We start from the raw sequence: 16,210 nt of genomic DNA, 5'->3' as shown, positions 1-16,210 counted from the left end.
GGTCTACTCACAATCACATCTCTCACGCTTAGCAGTGGGAGCAGTCGTGCAGCAGGGGACCCCCCATGCAGCCCCACCACTGTATTCGCTCCCTACCTCCTGGGTCTCACGTGTGTTGGTTGGATGCTGCAACCCAGGTTGGCATGGCCTGCCTCATCTAGGCATTTGTCAGTGGTTGCTGTAGCCCAGCCCAACCCAGCCCACACTAGTGGGAGCTACCGCCTAGCCCAGTCCAGCCAGCCCCAAATACTGGCACTAATGTAAACTGGCTGGTATTGCAGTCTGACTCAGCCTGACCCAAACACCATTCTGATTCTTGGATTTGCCAGCAGGTGATATGAACTGGCCTAGCCTGGCTCACCCCAGACCTGAGCCAAATGCATGCTGGTGGGTACCATTACCTGGCCTGGTCTTGGCTGTTCCCTGTCTTGGTTCTTGCACTCACTTACAGGAACTGCGTCCCAACAGAGTTGCTCAACTCCTCCATCAGAACCTCTCACATTACTAGACTTTGTGCCCATGGTGATACATGGGCTGGACATACTAGTCCACTTTCTTTCCTAGTAGGAACAGTGGCCTTTTTTTTTTTTAAGATTTATTTATTTTTATTGGAAAGGAGAGACAGAGAGGAAGATCTTCCATCTGATGGTTCACTCCCCAAGTGACCGCAATGGCTGGAGCTGAGCCAATCCAAAGCCAGGAGCCTCTTCCAGGTCTTCTATGCAGGTGCAGGGTCCCAAAGCTTTGGGCCGTCCTCGACTGCTTTCCCAGGCTACAAGCAGGGAGTTGGATGGGAAGCAGGGCCACTAGGATTAGAACCGGTGCCCATATGAGATCCTGGTGCGTTCAAGGCGAGGACTTTAACCACTATGCTATCGCACCAGGCCCCAGTGGACTTTCTTGACTGGCCCTTACCCTTTCTGGTTCTTAGTGTTGGGTGCTACAGCTCAGCCAAACCTGGTCTGTTCCCAAACACAGCTCACACGTGGCTCAGCAGGAACAGAGACCTAGCCCAGGCCATCCTACACCCATCTTGGTTCTCATGAGCTCCAGTGGGTGCTGGAGTATAGCTCAGTCTTGCTATTAAAATGATCACACACACAAACACATTTGTAACATATCAGGCACTATTATAATCTTCTAATACTTGGCATGTATTGGCTTATGACATAGTTATGAATCAGTTATCCCACATACCCCACTACCTCAAATATAAAACCTTTCCCCCTATGTCCAATGGGCTGTTACTAAAGTCAGGCCAGGCCAACAAGTTCCAAGAAGTAATGGGCAACAGCACAGTAGGGATATTGCCTCTGCTGACGGTGCAGCCTGGTACCCGTGGGAAGTGTCTGCTGGTCTGATTGACAACGAAACCAGCCAACAGAAATAGCAAGTCAGAGTATATTAGGAGTGGATTTGAGGTTATTTCACTAACCTCTCAGACATGATGTGCTTCAGATTTGACGTGAAGACCAATAGACTCATTATAGTAATAGCAAGTTCAAGGAAGTATTTATTAGAATGTTTTTCCTTGCTTCTCATTGCTGATTTCTATTGTGAATATGTCAGCACACTATTGAATTTCTTTAAAATTTGTTTAAAGCTTTCTTTCAGTTATGATTTTTAGTATATATGCTTCATTCTACTTATGAATTAATTTCAAATTTATTGTGTCTTCTTGTTTTTCCCATTTTTACTGATCTATTTACTCTGTCTGGAGAACTAGGTAAGAATTCATGCACATCGATTTCATATAATGGCTGGCTTTTCAGGTACCAGCATTTTCTGAAAAGCAAGTTTGTTATTTGCATTTATAGTATCACATAAAATATGTAAGATTTTATTCATCAGTAAATTTGTACTATTTTATAATTATTAATATCCATATATTTTTTTAGAAACATGGTTTTATCCCTTTTCCCCAGAATCTCTAGAATATGACTGCATCTACAAATAGTGATTTTTATATTGGTTTCATTAAATAGTGTACCATCTTTGAATGAGTAATATGTTTCTCCAACAAAACCACAATAAAATCACTTTCAATATCTACATATGATAATAATGTAGATATTACTTAATTGCTCCCCCACCCCTTAAATTCTTCACGAGATCTGGAAGTATTGTGTACTTAGGCATGTGTTGCGTGTTTCTGTAAGTGGGTGTCGTGGTACTGTCTAGCATTTCATTGCTTCAGCATTTGGCATCATCTGAGGAGTCTTCTGTGAGCTATACCTGCATGTCACCAGCAAGGTAGTTCCTATTGTCAGCTGACACCTTGCCAACTCATGCTGAGAAGCTTACCAACAATATGCAAGTGTGGGGTTTTCACAGCCTGCAAAGGGCCACTTCCCCCCTTTTGCCACCAGGTTTTCATCATTGTGGTGCTGTGGGTTAGGCTGCAGTCTGTGATGCCAGCATCCCACATCTGAGAACGGGTTCACGTCCTGCCTGTTCTGCTCCTATGCAGCTTTCTAGTAACATGCCTGGGAAAAACAGCAGACAATGGTCCAAATACCTGTAACCTTACCACCCCCAAGGGAGACCAGGCTGCAGTTTCTGACTCCTGGTTCCAGCAGGTTTCAGCTTTGCCTATTCAGGTCATTTGGGGAGGGAATCAGCAAGCAGAAGATCTCTTTTTCTTTTCTGCTACCTTTGTCACTCTACTTTTCAAATAAATTAGTAATCCTTTTTAGAGATACAAAAATGATAGCCTTATAATCTTTACATTTCTACTGAATCCGCATATGCGCGATCACCCAACAATGTGAAAGAGGATCGTTTGTGTCCTGGACATTTTTGTCATAGTAGCTACTATATGTGAGAGCTATTTGCATATAGTGACAATGAAATCACTGGTTCATGGCAGGTGAGTAGTCTAGTGGTTGAGACATCCTTGTCCAACTTTCAAGTGTCTAGATTCTAGCCCTGACTGTTATTCTTGGTTTGGGGTTGTTGCTAACATATGCTTTGGGGGGGCGCAGCAAGAGATGGATGAAGTGACAGTGTCCATGTTACCCATGTGGGAGACATGGGTTTTATTTCCAGCTTCTGGCTGTGCACTCATTCATCCATGACCATTGCAACCATCTGGGACTAAACCAGTGGTTGGGAAAATCTCTCCCCCCTTCAAATCAAGCAATAAATAAATGAAGATGTTTATAAATCCTGCTTCACATCCACTTTAATTTAGCACCATTTTGGGTTTCTTTATCCATCTTTACTTCTGGTTCCAATTCAGGCACACTCCAAGAAAGAAGTGGTTTGCTTTTATGATGTTCTCATAACACAGTGCAGCAATATCTTATTTATTTATAGCACAAGATTTACACACCAATTCCAAAAGGGATCTGAGGTGGTACCTGGAGATGTTGACTTTGCCCTTATCTGAGGCCTTAAAATGTAATTTATGGTGGTGGTTTTGTCTCGTATATCTTCCTTTTCTTGGCGTTCGGTGATTAATGTCTGTAAGCGTAACAAAACTTACACTAAGGTATAAAACATCCTCTCATCTGTGAGATCTTCGCAGGCACGGAGAAAATTGCAAGAGGAAATCATTTGAAATTGCATACTAGATGCAAAAGTGACAAATGGCTGTTTTGATTTTAAAGAGGAGCTCCAATCTGGAGAGAAATTATTACTAAGAAGGCATTTCTGCAGAAAGTTGCCTCCTCCTTTGCAGTGCCTGTGTTTGCGACCCCTAGTCATTGGTGTCACTGTGAGGACAAGGAATGCTTCTGGCATCAAGAAGGTGTGTGGCACTGTGCTGTTCCACTATTATTTGTGTGCTTTAGGAATGAGGTGCCTTATTTGGGTACTTGTTTTGTTTACACGATGTCACATGGAAAAATATTCAAAAAGAAGGTAAACAAGGTCGGTATTGGTCCATGAAGTTACTTGTATATTAATCTCATTTTCCAATTGGGTTTCTCCCCTCCCACGTGGGAAGTAAACTAAGGAAGGGAAGGGGAAGCAGGGAGGATAGGCAAGATGGAAACCAGACTGGGAGAAGCAAGAGCTGAGACAGATGTGTTGTGTTTTTACAAGCGGTGGTATGAACACGCAAGGGTCAGTTGGATGGCTGATGGCTGCTCTTCAGTCAATTGATGGAATGTGTTGGCTGAGTAATTTCCATTGGCAAAATTGTGAAGCAATGAGATCTGTCTTCAGTACTCAGTTCTCTTGCCCTGCCTCTGGCTTTCTCTCCAGGTACCCTTCTGGGACTTCTCATAAAGCCAGGTGGGAAATGCAGAGGAGTAGCCTGAGACAAAAAAGAGAAGCAGGTTGGGCTGGGTGTGGGATCTGTTAGAGGCTGGGGAAGCACAGCCTTTGGCACCTTGTGGGAGGAGCAGCATGTGATGGGACCTGGGGGTTCTGAAGAGAAGTCCTGGGCCACAGTGTTAGGAATTTTTGCCACTAACTGGACTCACTAACCAGATGGCAGTGAGTCACACAGGAGATCTCTTTATTCAGTGTGGAGAGGGAAAGGGGAAGGGGAAAAAAGCAGGGCAGAGGAAGATGGCCATGGTGCAGGGGAGGCAGAAAGAGCAGAGAGAGAGGAAGGGGAGGGGGTGAAGGGAGAGAGAAGAATGAGAATGAAAGGGAACACGGGGTAGGTATTGGGAATACAGAGCCGTGGAGCTTGACTGACATGGTGGTTGGCAGGGCCAGGGATTTGGGGCAGAAGGGATTGGTGGATAGGACTGTAAGGTACGGTGTCATGAAGTACAGTGGATTGGCAGAGAAAACAATTTAAATTTAAAGGGTGCGGAGCTTGTAGAAGTGGTACTTAACAAGGTCAAGACCTAGAGGAAGCTGGTATTTAAGGTGGCACCTTGTCTAACATGGCAGGGTCTCATCAGTCTTTGGGGCCTCTGTTCGAGCAGCTCCTCCCATGCAGAAGTCCAACAAAACTTCTCCGAGGACCACATCCTCATCAGCCCTAAAATCCACAGGTGTTTTCCTCAGTGCAATGTATTTTGGCAGGTACTGTGTGCAGGTGTGGATGGGAGCAAAGCTGCAGGGCTCCACTGTGGGCTGGTTACAACACAGCCTAGACACGAGTCCTGCTGGTGGGCACTTGGGAAGGGCAGAATGAGGCTCCTTGTTGCTGGTCCAGCAGGCAAATTCCTTGGCACAGAGAGCAGTATGAAGACTGATGTCTTCTTTTTCTTTTTTTTAATATATTTTTTATTAATTATTTTGCATTATGTGACATTTTCATAGGCTCTGGGAATCCCCCCACCCTTCCCCCTCCCCTCCCCCCTGGTGGATTCCTCCACCTTGATGCAGTATTACAGTTCAAATTCAATCAAGATTCTTTCCTTGCAAACGTATACCAAGCATAGAGTCCAGCTACTTATTGTCCAGATGGGTTGAACAGTTTCTTGGGGAGACCATTTCTGGTCCGAAGTTTGAGCTGGTAGAATATCATCACAGTCAATTAAGAGTCCCAATATAACATCAACAGCAATTTGCAATATTATGGAATTGACATGGTTTTGAGTAACCAGTATGTTAAAAAAAAAAAAAAAAGCAAGTCCTAACCACAATCTATGATTAGCTCATTGACATTTCAATTTTAGTTTATATACGGGACCGGCTGCTATCTACCTTAAAATGGCTATAAGGTACCATTCAGCTGTCTCGTGTCTATTTCATTTTAGTATTTAGCCATTTATTGTGTTGAAGTATAATTTTACTGATCTTGGCAGATTTTAGGATAATCTAGACTGGCTTGTAACTCTAACAAGATATTTGTCGACATTTAAGGTGCAGAACATTTTTTTTTCTTTTTTTTTTGGGGGGGGGGTGTGCAGGAAAATCCTCAACACCATGGTGAGGAGTAACTAATCTTTGTGTCCCACCCAGCAAAGCATGAGCCAATCCACGCCAGCTCTTTCCTGGAAGACTGATGTCTTCTACAGAGCCAGGAAGCTGAGGAAGGAGCAGGTTTGATCAGACAGCATCGGTCTATTCTTGGAGCAGTACAGAGACTTTCACAATGACCTGTATTTGGGGACATCTAGAACATTCTATAGGTACAGGAATGGTCTACCAGTGTGAGAAATCCTATTGACCTTAAGTTCAGGAAGCATCATCCGAATTGAGCGAAGCCAGGTCCTTTTAGGAGAAGCTCTTTTCCCCATGACCTGCTAAAACTAACATGTAAACTAATTTCTTTGAATCTCAGTTTCCACACCTGAATGTGTGTTGAACTTCATCATTCTGATAGTATCTTCCAGCTTCCTGTTTCTATGGAAACAAGATAAGTAACAGATAAAGCAATTAAATAACATTTTCAAACAAGATAGTTACAGAAGTAGGTAGAATGTTTTTAGGGGGGGTCATGGTAAAAGCTGATAAAGGGCAGAGGGGATGTTTGGCTACAACAGGGATGAATGGAGCAGATCTGACATGGGACCCGGATGGGGAAGTTACCACCAGGGGCCAAGGTATTGGCATCATGGGGAACTGGCAGGAGGTGGGTGCTTTTGCCTGAGAACATCTGAGCTCAAAGCACAAACCAACTTATTCAGTGCAACCGGTGTCAACAATTCTTCTGCATAAAATGCCTGCAATGCCCCAGTGTACTTCCGCAGTCCCACAGTTGCCCAAGTAGCTTTGTGTCAACAGTGTCCAGGCAGGAAAGGCTTTAAGGGATAGTCCCTTTGCTTCAACCATTGGAAACAATGAGCAGAAGCTTTCCCATCAACTACATAGTGTCTGAAGTGTTTTTAAATAAAGTGTGTGTTCTTTATTTTTAGACACCTACTCTCATGGGAACTAACTGGGGTCCTGTGAGAACTGTTTTAACAGCACCTTATGACCTAGCCAGTTCCCACTAAGTCACTGCTCTGAAAGGTCCCCCCCATCTCAACATCACCACTCTGGGGATGAAGACTCCGGACCTCTAGGGGACACACTAAGGCCATGTCCAAACCACAAGAAGTAACAACACTCTTCAGGCAAAGAAAAAAAGACAAAAACACAAACGTCTTTTATTCTCAAACTCACTTCTCTACACCTGGCTCAGACATGAATGTTCCTTCATGGAGAGATTTCTTCCTTTCCTTCTTGGCATTGATGATCCCACTGGCACACAAGGGTATGGTGGTGGCATTGTTCAGAGGGGCAGTCCTTATCCTAGGTATTTTATTCCTGTCTTCTGACTCTGGTTGAAAAAATGGGCTTGAGAGAGTGCGGTGGGCCAGTTATCTCTTACTGACTTAGTATTCTTACTTTAGAACAGTGGGACAATGTATACTTTTACAGAGTGTCTACCCCTTCTGGTACAGCGAGGCACGTTCTCTCTTGTAAAGCTTTGGTCAGGAATGATTGTTAACTATGATGGGGGGAGTCCTTAGACTGAGAGGAAGATTTAGTTATTTTCTCCCTGATGAGACCTGAGAATCAGGCTTTGAGCTTTCTGCTACTGTCCACCTAGCTTACTTTTCATTTTTCTGTCCTGTCCAGAATAAATCTCTTCTATTTTTATAGTTGAATCTTTCATTTCCAAGTTTATATTTTGGCTGTTTTGAAAGACTACTCAATCCTTCCTGTGTTTATCTTACGGATTTTTTTTTTCTGATAAAAAATAAATTTGCTTCATTTCTCTTTTGAACACAGCCTACTCATTGGATTTTTCCCCAAATATTCTGTAACATGAAGTCTGGAGTAAATCTACATTTTGATCTCTCATATCGAGGCTACTCCTTTTAGTGTTAGATTTTGGGATGCATCTGCCTCTCCCACCTAGACAAGCAGATTTGCAGTTGTTTCCTGCAGGTGTCATAAGCCTCTGAAATCAACCAGTCCTAGAGTGCACTTGGCTGCCTGGTCCACTGTGATATGCAGACAGTAGATGCCCTGGCAGCACCAGCAGGAAATGTGGCTCCTGCCTGAAGCTAAGGGCAGTTTTCTTAGATGCTCAGCTCCCTCAAAACCATAGCTCCGGGGGACCTTGGCTGTGTTCCTCTCCCTTTGATCAGTCTCTCTTCATAAGGGGTTGGAACGTCTCCTCAGGGCTGATCTATGCATAATCCTGTTATGTCTTTTTGCATTTCACAAACTTTGTTTTTTCCTGATGTGTGCAGGTTGTTGTTCTCAGTTCATTGTGAGCAGGTTGTTGATAGGAGAAAGGGAGAGGACTGAGCTTTTTGATTTTTAGGTCCTTTAAATTTTAGTCAAGGATTAATTTTTATATCGAAATGGCTATAATGTAGAGAGGCATATCATCATCGCAACCAAAATCAGGAGTCCTGAGCTGATTGTAATCAGGCAACTAGAGCTTTAATCTGTTTTGCTATTTGAAAGATGGTAACAGTAATAGTTTCTACAACTCAGCCATTTTGAGGATTACATCATGTAATCCAAATAAAACATTTAGCTCAGTGTCTGGAAAAAAAAGAATCTTCAATGACATTAGCTGCCATTATCTCAGAAAGTACTATGCACACTTTAAGAAACACGTACAAACCAATAACATGGAGCAATTGAATTAAAAGACTATTTTGGTGCAAAAGTTTTTAATGAGCTGAAAACCATGTATGGCGTGTGTATGTGTGTGTTTGTGAGTGTGTTAGTGCAAGGATTCTGGATTCTTTTTTTAATTTCAGAAGAACTTTTATTATTTGGTCACTGCTATGCTTAATAGCAAATCAAGGCTGGGATTATACTGATTCTTATGATAGTTCAAAATACAGGTTCAACTACCATTGATTTCATGGTGTAAGTGTATTTACTTTGAGACAAAATGCTTTTATTCAGAATGTTTTTATCCTCCGTAAATTTTTGTTATTACTGTACTATGATGGGTTTTTCTGTCTCCTTATGGGTTGCTGTCCCTGGTCTCCTCAGCTCTGCCCAGGAGGGATTTTTTTCCTAGCATAGGAATGCATACTTGTTATGCAAGAGGGATAACGCTGCTGGAGAGAGAAGATGAAAACTCATTATCCCTCTTTGAATATGACCAGTGGTGGGTTTCTTAGGATCAAATACAGGGTCAGTGACCAAGGGGTGCCAGAGGATGCCAGAGGGTGCTAAAGCATTGAAGGAAGGAAGAAAGGAAGCAAACCAAGGGAGAGGGCCGCTGCAGGTCTGAAAAGTGACTCAATGAGAAATGTAGCTTTTCCCTGTGCACTAGTATCCTGTATGGGAGCTGGTTCAGGTCCCAGTTGCTCCACTGCTGATCCAGGGCCCTGCTTATGGCCCAGGAAAGCCGTGGAGGGTAGTCCAAGTGTCTGGGACCTTGTACCTGTGTGAGAGAATCAGAAGAAGGTCCTGGATGTTGGCTTTACCTTGGTCCAGTCCCAGGTGCTGCTGCCATTTGGGGAGTGAACCTGCGATTGAAAGATCTCTCTCTGTCTTCCCCTGATCTATAACTCTGCTTCTCAAATAGACAAAATAAATCTTTAGATTACATGGCCCAATGCCTTCATAGTCACCTTAATTTGTATAAACTATAACTGTAACATGTTTATGTAATGCCAGTAATGCAGACATGTTTCTCAGAGTGTCAGAATTGTTAAATGATGTGTGACTCTTCATAATGAGATATACTAGGCACATAGGACTCAAGCCTAACTATGAAATTTCTTTATGTTTCATATGTACCTACTGCATATAGCTCAAAGACAAATTCACATAATATTTTAAGTAGTTTTTTTTTTGCGTGAAACAGATACATGGTGTGGAATTTTCCAGTTTTCCACTTATGTTAGGTTGGTACGCAAAGTTTTGGATTTTAAATGTTTTTGGATTTTTGGATGAGTGATACTCAATTTATAATTCAAACTGAAACATTTCTGGGAAATGTAAAATGAATAAATGTCAGAGCAAGGTAAATGTTAGGCAAGTCATTGGATAGGAGAAGGCATAAAAGCTACTGTCTCTTATCTAGAAGGGCCTAGGGCCTGTTGTGCGAGAGGTTAGGATACCTCAGCATTATAGAATTGAAATGACTTTGCACCACGTAATGAGAAGCATGTATTATGCATTTCTCTACTCATTCCTGTTTTTATAATCACCAACTGAATATTGACTGATGGCCTGTTTTGGTGGTTATAGTCAGAAGGCGCTCATGGCAATCAATGACTTGTACAGTCATTGGGATCATGTCTAACATGTCAAGATCATCTGGGTGACACAGGAAAGAAAAAAAAATCATTGAACGTGGCCCAAGTTGTAGAATGGATCTCAGTGGGAAAATGTCAGCAGCCAGCTTCATTTGTCATAATCCCGAAGTCATGGCACACTTTAATTTATTTATCTTTGACGTGCTGAAGTGTGTGAGAGTTGAAGCAGTCCTCCTGAGCTGCCACTTTATTTTAGCAAAAGCAGGTAATGTTGAGATGTATTTTTCTTCTTCCCCCTTTATTTGATGATGGGATATACAGTTTAATGTTCCTAAAGACTCCCCAGGGGTCAAACTGCCTCTATTTCTGGCAATGCGAGTTTTCATGGCAACATAAAATAATTATTGAGTTGTATTTGAGACGCTGAAATCTTTACATGCTTATGTTAAGTTTAATAATAGGATTCTCTGGAGTCATTTGCCCCAAGCATTCCACTATCTTGAAAATACTATTTCAGTCATAAGACATTATGCAGAAAACATATTTATGCCTAAAATATAAGTTCAATTATTATAAATTGTTCAGTAAAATTGTAATAATTAAAAAATTGTATGTTCTAATGTTCTCAGCTAAAATTTTTTCTCTGCTTTCCTTTAATAATGTTATGTACTTTCTTTTGTAAACTTATTTTTGGTTTTAAAATTTGTTTTTTTAAAAAATATTTCTTTGTCTTAGAAAGGCAGACATAGAGAGAGAGAAGGTGAGACAGAAAGATATTCTGTCTGCTGGTTCACTCCCCAAGTTTCTACAACAACTGGAGCTAAGCCAATCTGAAACCAGGAGCTAGGAGCCAGGAGCTTTTTCTGGGTCTTCCACATGGGTGCAGAGTTCCAGGGCCTTTGGCCTGTCCTCGACTGCTTTCCCAGGACACAAGCACGGAACTGGATGGGAAGTGGAGCAGTTAGGACATGAACTGGCATCCATATGAGATTCCGGTGCATGCAAGGCTAGCATTTAACCACTAGACTTTCGTGTTGGGCCAATCTGATGAATTTTTAAAGAAAAGATTTGTTCTTATTTGAAAGGCAGAATTATAGAGAGGACACACACACACACACACTGAATTTTCATCTGCTAATTCACTCCCCAAATGAGCCAATTTGAACTTCTCACTCTCCCACGTGGGTGCAAGAGCCCAAGGATTTGGGCCACCCTTTGCTGCTTTCCTAGGACATAAGCAGGAAGCTGGATTGGAAGTGGAATACCTGGAATATGAAATAGCACCCATTTGGGATGCTGGCAAGTGGACAAAAGCTTGGCCTATTACATCATGGTGCCAACCCTTAAAATTGAGTAGTTTTTAACATTTTGCTGCATTATTTTGTATGTAGACCTTATATACTTATGCATATCTAATATATTTTTCTTGAAAACAGATATTCACATAACAAAGTGAAGATTCATGGTAATGATTATAACATGGAGAATCAAGGTGTATTGTCAGTGAAGCAATATTTATAAGGATACACCAATGATACAGCATTCACACCATATTGATGCTGTCTGTACATTCACCTTCACAAATAAGAGAAAACACAGGCTAAGTTTCAACATTGTTCACATGCTTGGTTGGGGGGTGGTAGATGGATGGCAATATTGACACTGGGCATGCTGAATCACCATTGAGGAGTGGTTTTGGGGTATACTCTTCCTCCAAGTGTCAGCAGGCCCTTCCCAAGAACTCCCCAGGTATGCCGTGATTTCCTTGTTCCCCAAATGCTAAAGCTAGTAATGTCTTTGTGTCAGGATCTGGGAAAATTTAATTTCCTCCAAAATTTGGCTTCTCTGTGTATAAATCAGAAAACCCAAAAGTGGTTGAGTGCCATCTGGAGGGTTGGATGGGTGACATCTGCGTGCCTGGGTTGATCTAAGATCTTCCTGCTGGTCAGGTGATGGAGGCTCACGGAGGTGTGGATGCTCCCGTGTGTACGGCTTCTGCACTGAGCTTCAGCTTTTTGTTTCTCTCCAGCAGTTTGGCCATAAGTTAAGACTCGCTCAGGAAGAAGCACCGCCATATTAGTTTACATGAAGGGAAGGAAGGAAATTGGACCATCATCAGTGTTCATGCTTAGAGAAACATCTATGAAGTCAAGAAGCCCTGGCTTTGGCAAACTGAATCCCATTGAGATACTTTTGGCCAAAACCAGTCTAAGAACACCTTCATCTAGCATAGTTCTGATTTTTGAAAAATTGCCCCGAATGCTGATACAGTGTTGAAAATGAACCAAATTATTAAACTGAGTGATGAAGGCTTCTTGTAGGAGACAGTCATGTTTTTCTTAATAGTAACAGGTTCAAATTAGAAAATTCATTGAGTTAAAGTTAAAATTGTTATATTTTCCAACTCTTTTTGAGACACTGTTTGCTGTCTCATGTTTATTGAATGCTATTTTTATCAGTCTGCAACTATTGCCAAAATGAATCAATTAACATTTTCATTAGACTTCCTTCATGTTGGAAGGAAGATATATGAATTTAAAAATCCTGAGCACTTATGAGATCTCCCACTGCTATCTTCACATCTTACTTTTCTTTTTTTTTAAGATTTATTTATTTTTATTACAAAGTCAGATATACAGAGAGGAGGAGAGACAGGAAGATCTTCCATCGATGATTCACTCCCCAAGTGAGCACAATGGCCGGTGCTGTGCTGATCCGATGCCAGGTACCAGGAACTTCTTCCGGGTCTCCCACATGGGTGCAACGTCCTAAGGCTTTGGGGCATCCTCGACTGCTTTTCCAGGCCACAAGCAGGGAGCTGGATGGGAAGTGGAGCTGCTGGGATTAGAACCGGCACCCATATGGGATCCCGGGGTGTTCAAGGCGAGGACTTTAGCCACTAGGCCACGCTGCCAGGCCCTACATCTTACTTTTCTAAAGTAAATCCTCTATGTTGCATTTTGAAAGTTACTGAGGAACAGCATCCCACATAGGAGCTCCCAGACGCTCCACTTGTGATCCATCTCCCTGTTAATGTGCCTGGGAAAGCAACAGAGGATGGCTCATGTGCGCGGACCCCTAATACACAAACAGGACACCAAGATGGAGTTCCTGGTTTCTGGGTTAGCCTGTTACTACCATTTGGAGAGTGATCTAGCAGATGGAAGATCTCTCTCTCAATTTTTCTCTCTGCAACACTGTCTTTCAAATAAATAAATTTGTAAAACTAAGATCGATTCTCCTTATGAAAAATTGATTTGTTATGGAATAAATTTGTGTCTGCCAACCTTACACTCCTGGTTCAAGTCTTTTCTAAAGTTAATCATTGTTACCAGATATAATTTCAGACTTTTTACTACTTCTGTGCATTTCCATTTATATCTGTGCTTGTATCTCCAACCATGTAGCTGTTTGATCCACTGGGCATGCTAAGCTTATTGGCTAATGCCTATGCATTTTTAAAATGTCCATTAAATATTTGTCTTAAAGCATTTTGGCTTCTAATATAAGTAAAGAAAGCAACAAATTAATGCTTAAAACTCTACTAAATTTAATAATTCTAAATTTAATATTCAGAAACAAGTCATTATATTTTACAATAATGAGTAAATTAGGTTTTCCTTTATTCCTGTTTGTTCCAAAACATGAATGATAATTATTGAAGATAATTACAGAGTAAATAAATTGCTTATAATCAAATCTTTTTTAAAAAGTTAAAATGAGCATTCCTATTCTTTACAAAAAATGTATGTATTAGGTAGATTAATGTGTTTAAAATATGATTATCTGGAATCTACAGATGTCTTGCTTCCCTCCAGGGAAATACATAAAACACTTTTTAATAAGTACTTTTAAAATTTATTGTGGGCATTCCAATATCTTAGATGTTTTTCAGTATGAGTAGATATATATCCATTTCCTTGCTTTCTGAGCATCAATATTCCATGGTCTTATAGAGAAGTGGAGGCCGTTGTACAGTTATCAGTGGGAACTAGCGGTATATCAGCCAGCTTTTTATCACTGTGATTGAATACTTGAGGCAGGTTAACTTTATAAGGAAAATAGTTTTATTTTGGCTTATGATTCTGGAGGTTCATAGTCCCATATTGGAAAGACCCCATTTGTTGGGCCTCCAGTTATGGTGACATTCTTGCTGGCTGAATTCCAAGGCGTTACATGGGGTACGTGGAGAGAAGGAGCACACATGTCCCTGTATGTCTAGATGGCCTCCCTCTCCTTCGACAGCCATCATGATGCAGTCCTGGAGGTGCCATCCAAGTGATTTAATCCAATTACTTTGCAAAGGCTCTACCTCAAAAAACTCTATTGGACTAAGACCCTTTCCTTTTATTATCATTAATATGAGACCTTGAGTTTTAAACATCTGCATGAGCTCAGGGACCAAATCATATATAAGTCATAAGCAAGAGAATCATCTATATTTAGACTATTGAACAGGAACAAAAATTGAAGACTAGTTTACTAATAAAAGCTTTGGAAAATGAAGCAGACATAATAGCATAAAACAGAAAGCCTAGAATATTAATTCACTCAGTTACAAATTTATATTCTCACACTATCATTTCATCTTGTTGAATTTCTAGTATATGTTTTCCATTAGTCCTTAAAATTTTTTGAATTAATTTTTCCATGACACTGTTTTTTATAGCTATGGGGCTTATTTATCTTCTCCCCTCCCCATAGTTCCCCTCCTAACCTTTTCCCTCATGTTATCACAGCAGTGTAGTTTGCTGGAGACCAGCTCCGGCTGACTGAGAGCTTGAAAAGGATACGTGGATCGGAAGACGATAAGAAGAAGAGATAAGACGCGGACCATTATGGCTTGATGCTCATAATGGACAACTCAGAAAAGTTGCCTTCTTTATTTATACACAAAATCATCACAAGCTTTTGCACAATATCCAGTTGTTTCATATTTACATCATACCAAAAAAATCCTAAAAAATATTATTTTACTTCAAAGAAAACGTTTTCAACAAACCATTATTCATTGAAACCTGCAGTCACCTGGCTGAAGCCAGGAACTCCACGGTTGGCAGCGCATGCAGTTACATAGTGACAAGTAGTTTACTTATACTCAAAATCAGTTTTTAGTGAACACAAACTAACTAATATTGCTTAAAATATTAAGAGTACAGAATTAAAAGATCATAAATGAAAGGATTTTATAAAAGCATATAACATAGATTCTTTGCTAAATCTTATAATCAAATCATGTATTAATTATCGTCACCTTCACCTAGTGCTGATTCAATTGTTTTTTGTTCTTTTGTTTAAGGGCAGTGAAAGGGATCAAGGCAGCTCAGCCAATCTACAAACAGAGGCCCTTTACAAGAAACTTCCTTTTATCTTATAAACTGTTTTCTTTCCCTAAATATAAGTGCCAATATAAGATTGAGATTTTAAGCCATTTTGAGGGGATTCACATTTGTTGCTCTTTAGAAGATGCCCCATATACTTTTGCTTTCTGTGGTGAGAAACTAAAATGCGTCATATCATGTGTTGTAACAGTTCAAGGCGCATGGTAAACAAACTCTCTGTACCTCCATGATTGCCATATGTTCCAAGATATTATCAAGCCATTTCTTAAGGAAAACATTACTTATACTAGGGCAAGCTTCAGGACAAAAGTGGGCAGATAACAGGATGTTTGGAGACATTGTGGGCTCAGTTGTACTATTGTATACTTTTAGTTGTGTGTCATAGCCTTACGTCGCTAAAGATGTTTTTATCATTACATGATTGATCAATTTGAGGTGTCATTCCAGTTACAGGGATCACTTCACATTAGCAGAAAAACAACAACACCCTCAGGAGAATTCTGTGAAACATCAGAGAGGTGATTGAGTGTCCATACAATGGGGTGAGGCAGCAATGAGGTGAACAGAGACATTCTGCCAGGCCTTGCCTCGCAGCCAGAAACTCCTCGCAGCCTTGCTAACTGAGAAGCGGTGCTCATCACACACCCATGCCATCCGACCCAACTGCATGGCTCCCCACAGTAGTTCCTTAGTACCAGTTATGAGTTTAACTATGGCGTTTAGATGTCTCATGGTATGATAAGTACTGGCAAAAGTAGAAAACCTGGTGTTGTAACATAGAGACTTATCTAT

The 16,210-nt window shown here is 41.1% G+C and overlaps 1 pseudogene; it reads right to left on the bottom strand.

The window, feature by feature from the left end:
* The window catches only part of LOC118758011 (high mobility group protein B3-like), a 116,838-nt pseudogene that overhangs the window by 15,915 nt on the left and 84,713 nt on the right, over positions 1–16,210 (bottom strand).

The sequence above is a fragment of the Ochotona princeps genome, chromosome 12, assembly GCF_030435755.1.
Source record: "Ochotona princeps isolate mOchPri1 chromosome 12, mOchPri1.hap1, whole genome shotgun sequence".
Taxonomy (NCBI): Eukaryota; Metazoa; Chordata; class Mammalia; order Lagomorpha; family Ochotonidae; genus Ochotona; species Ochotona princeps.
This window is presented reverse-complemented; position numbering and strand designations above follow the sequence as displayed.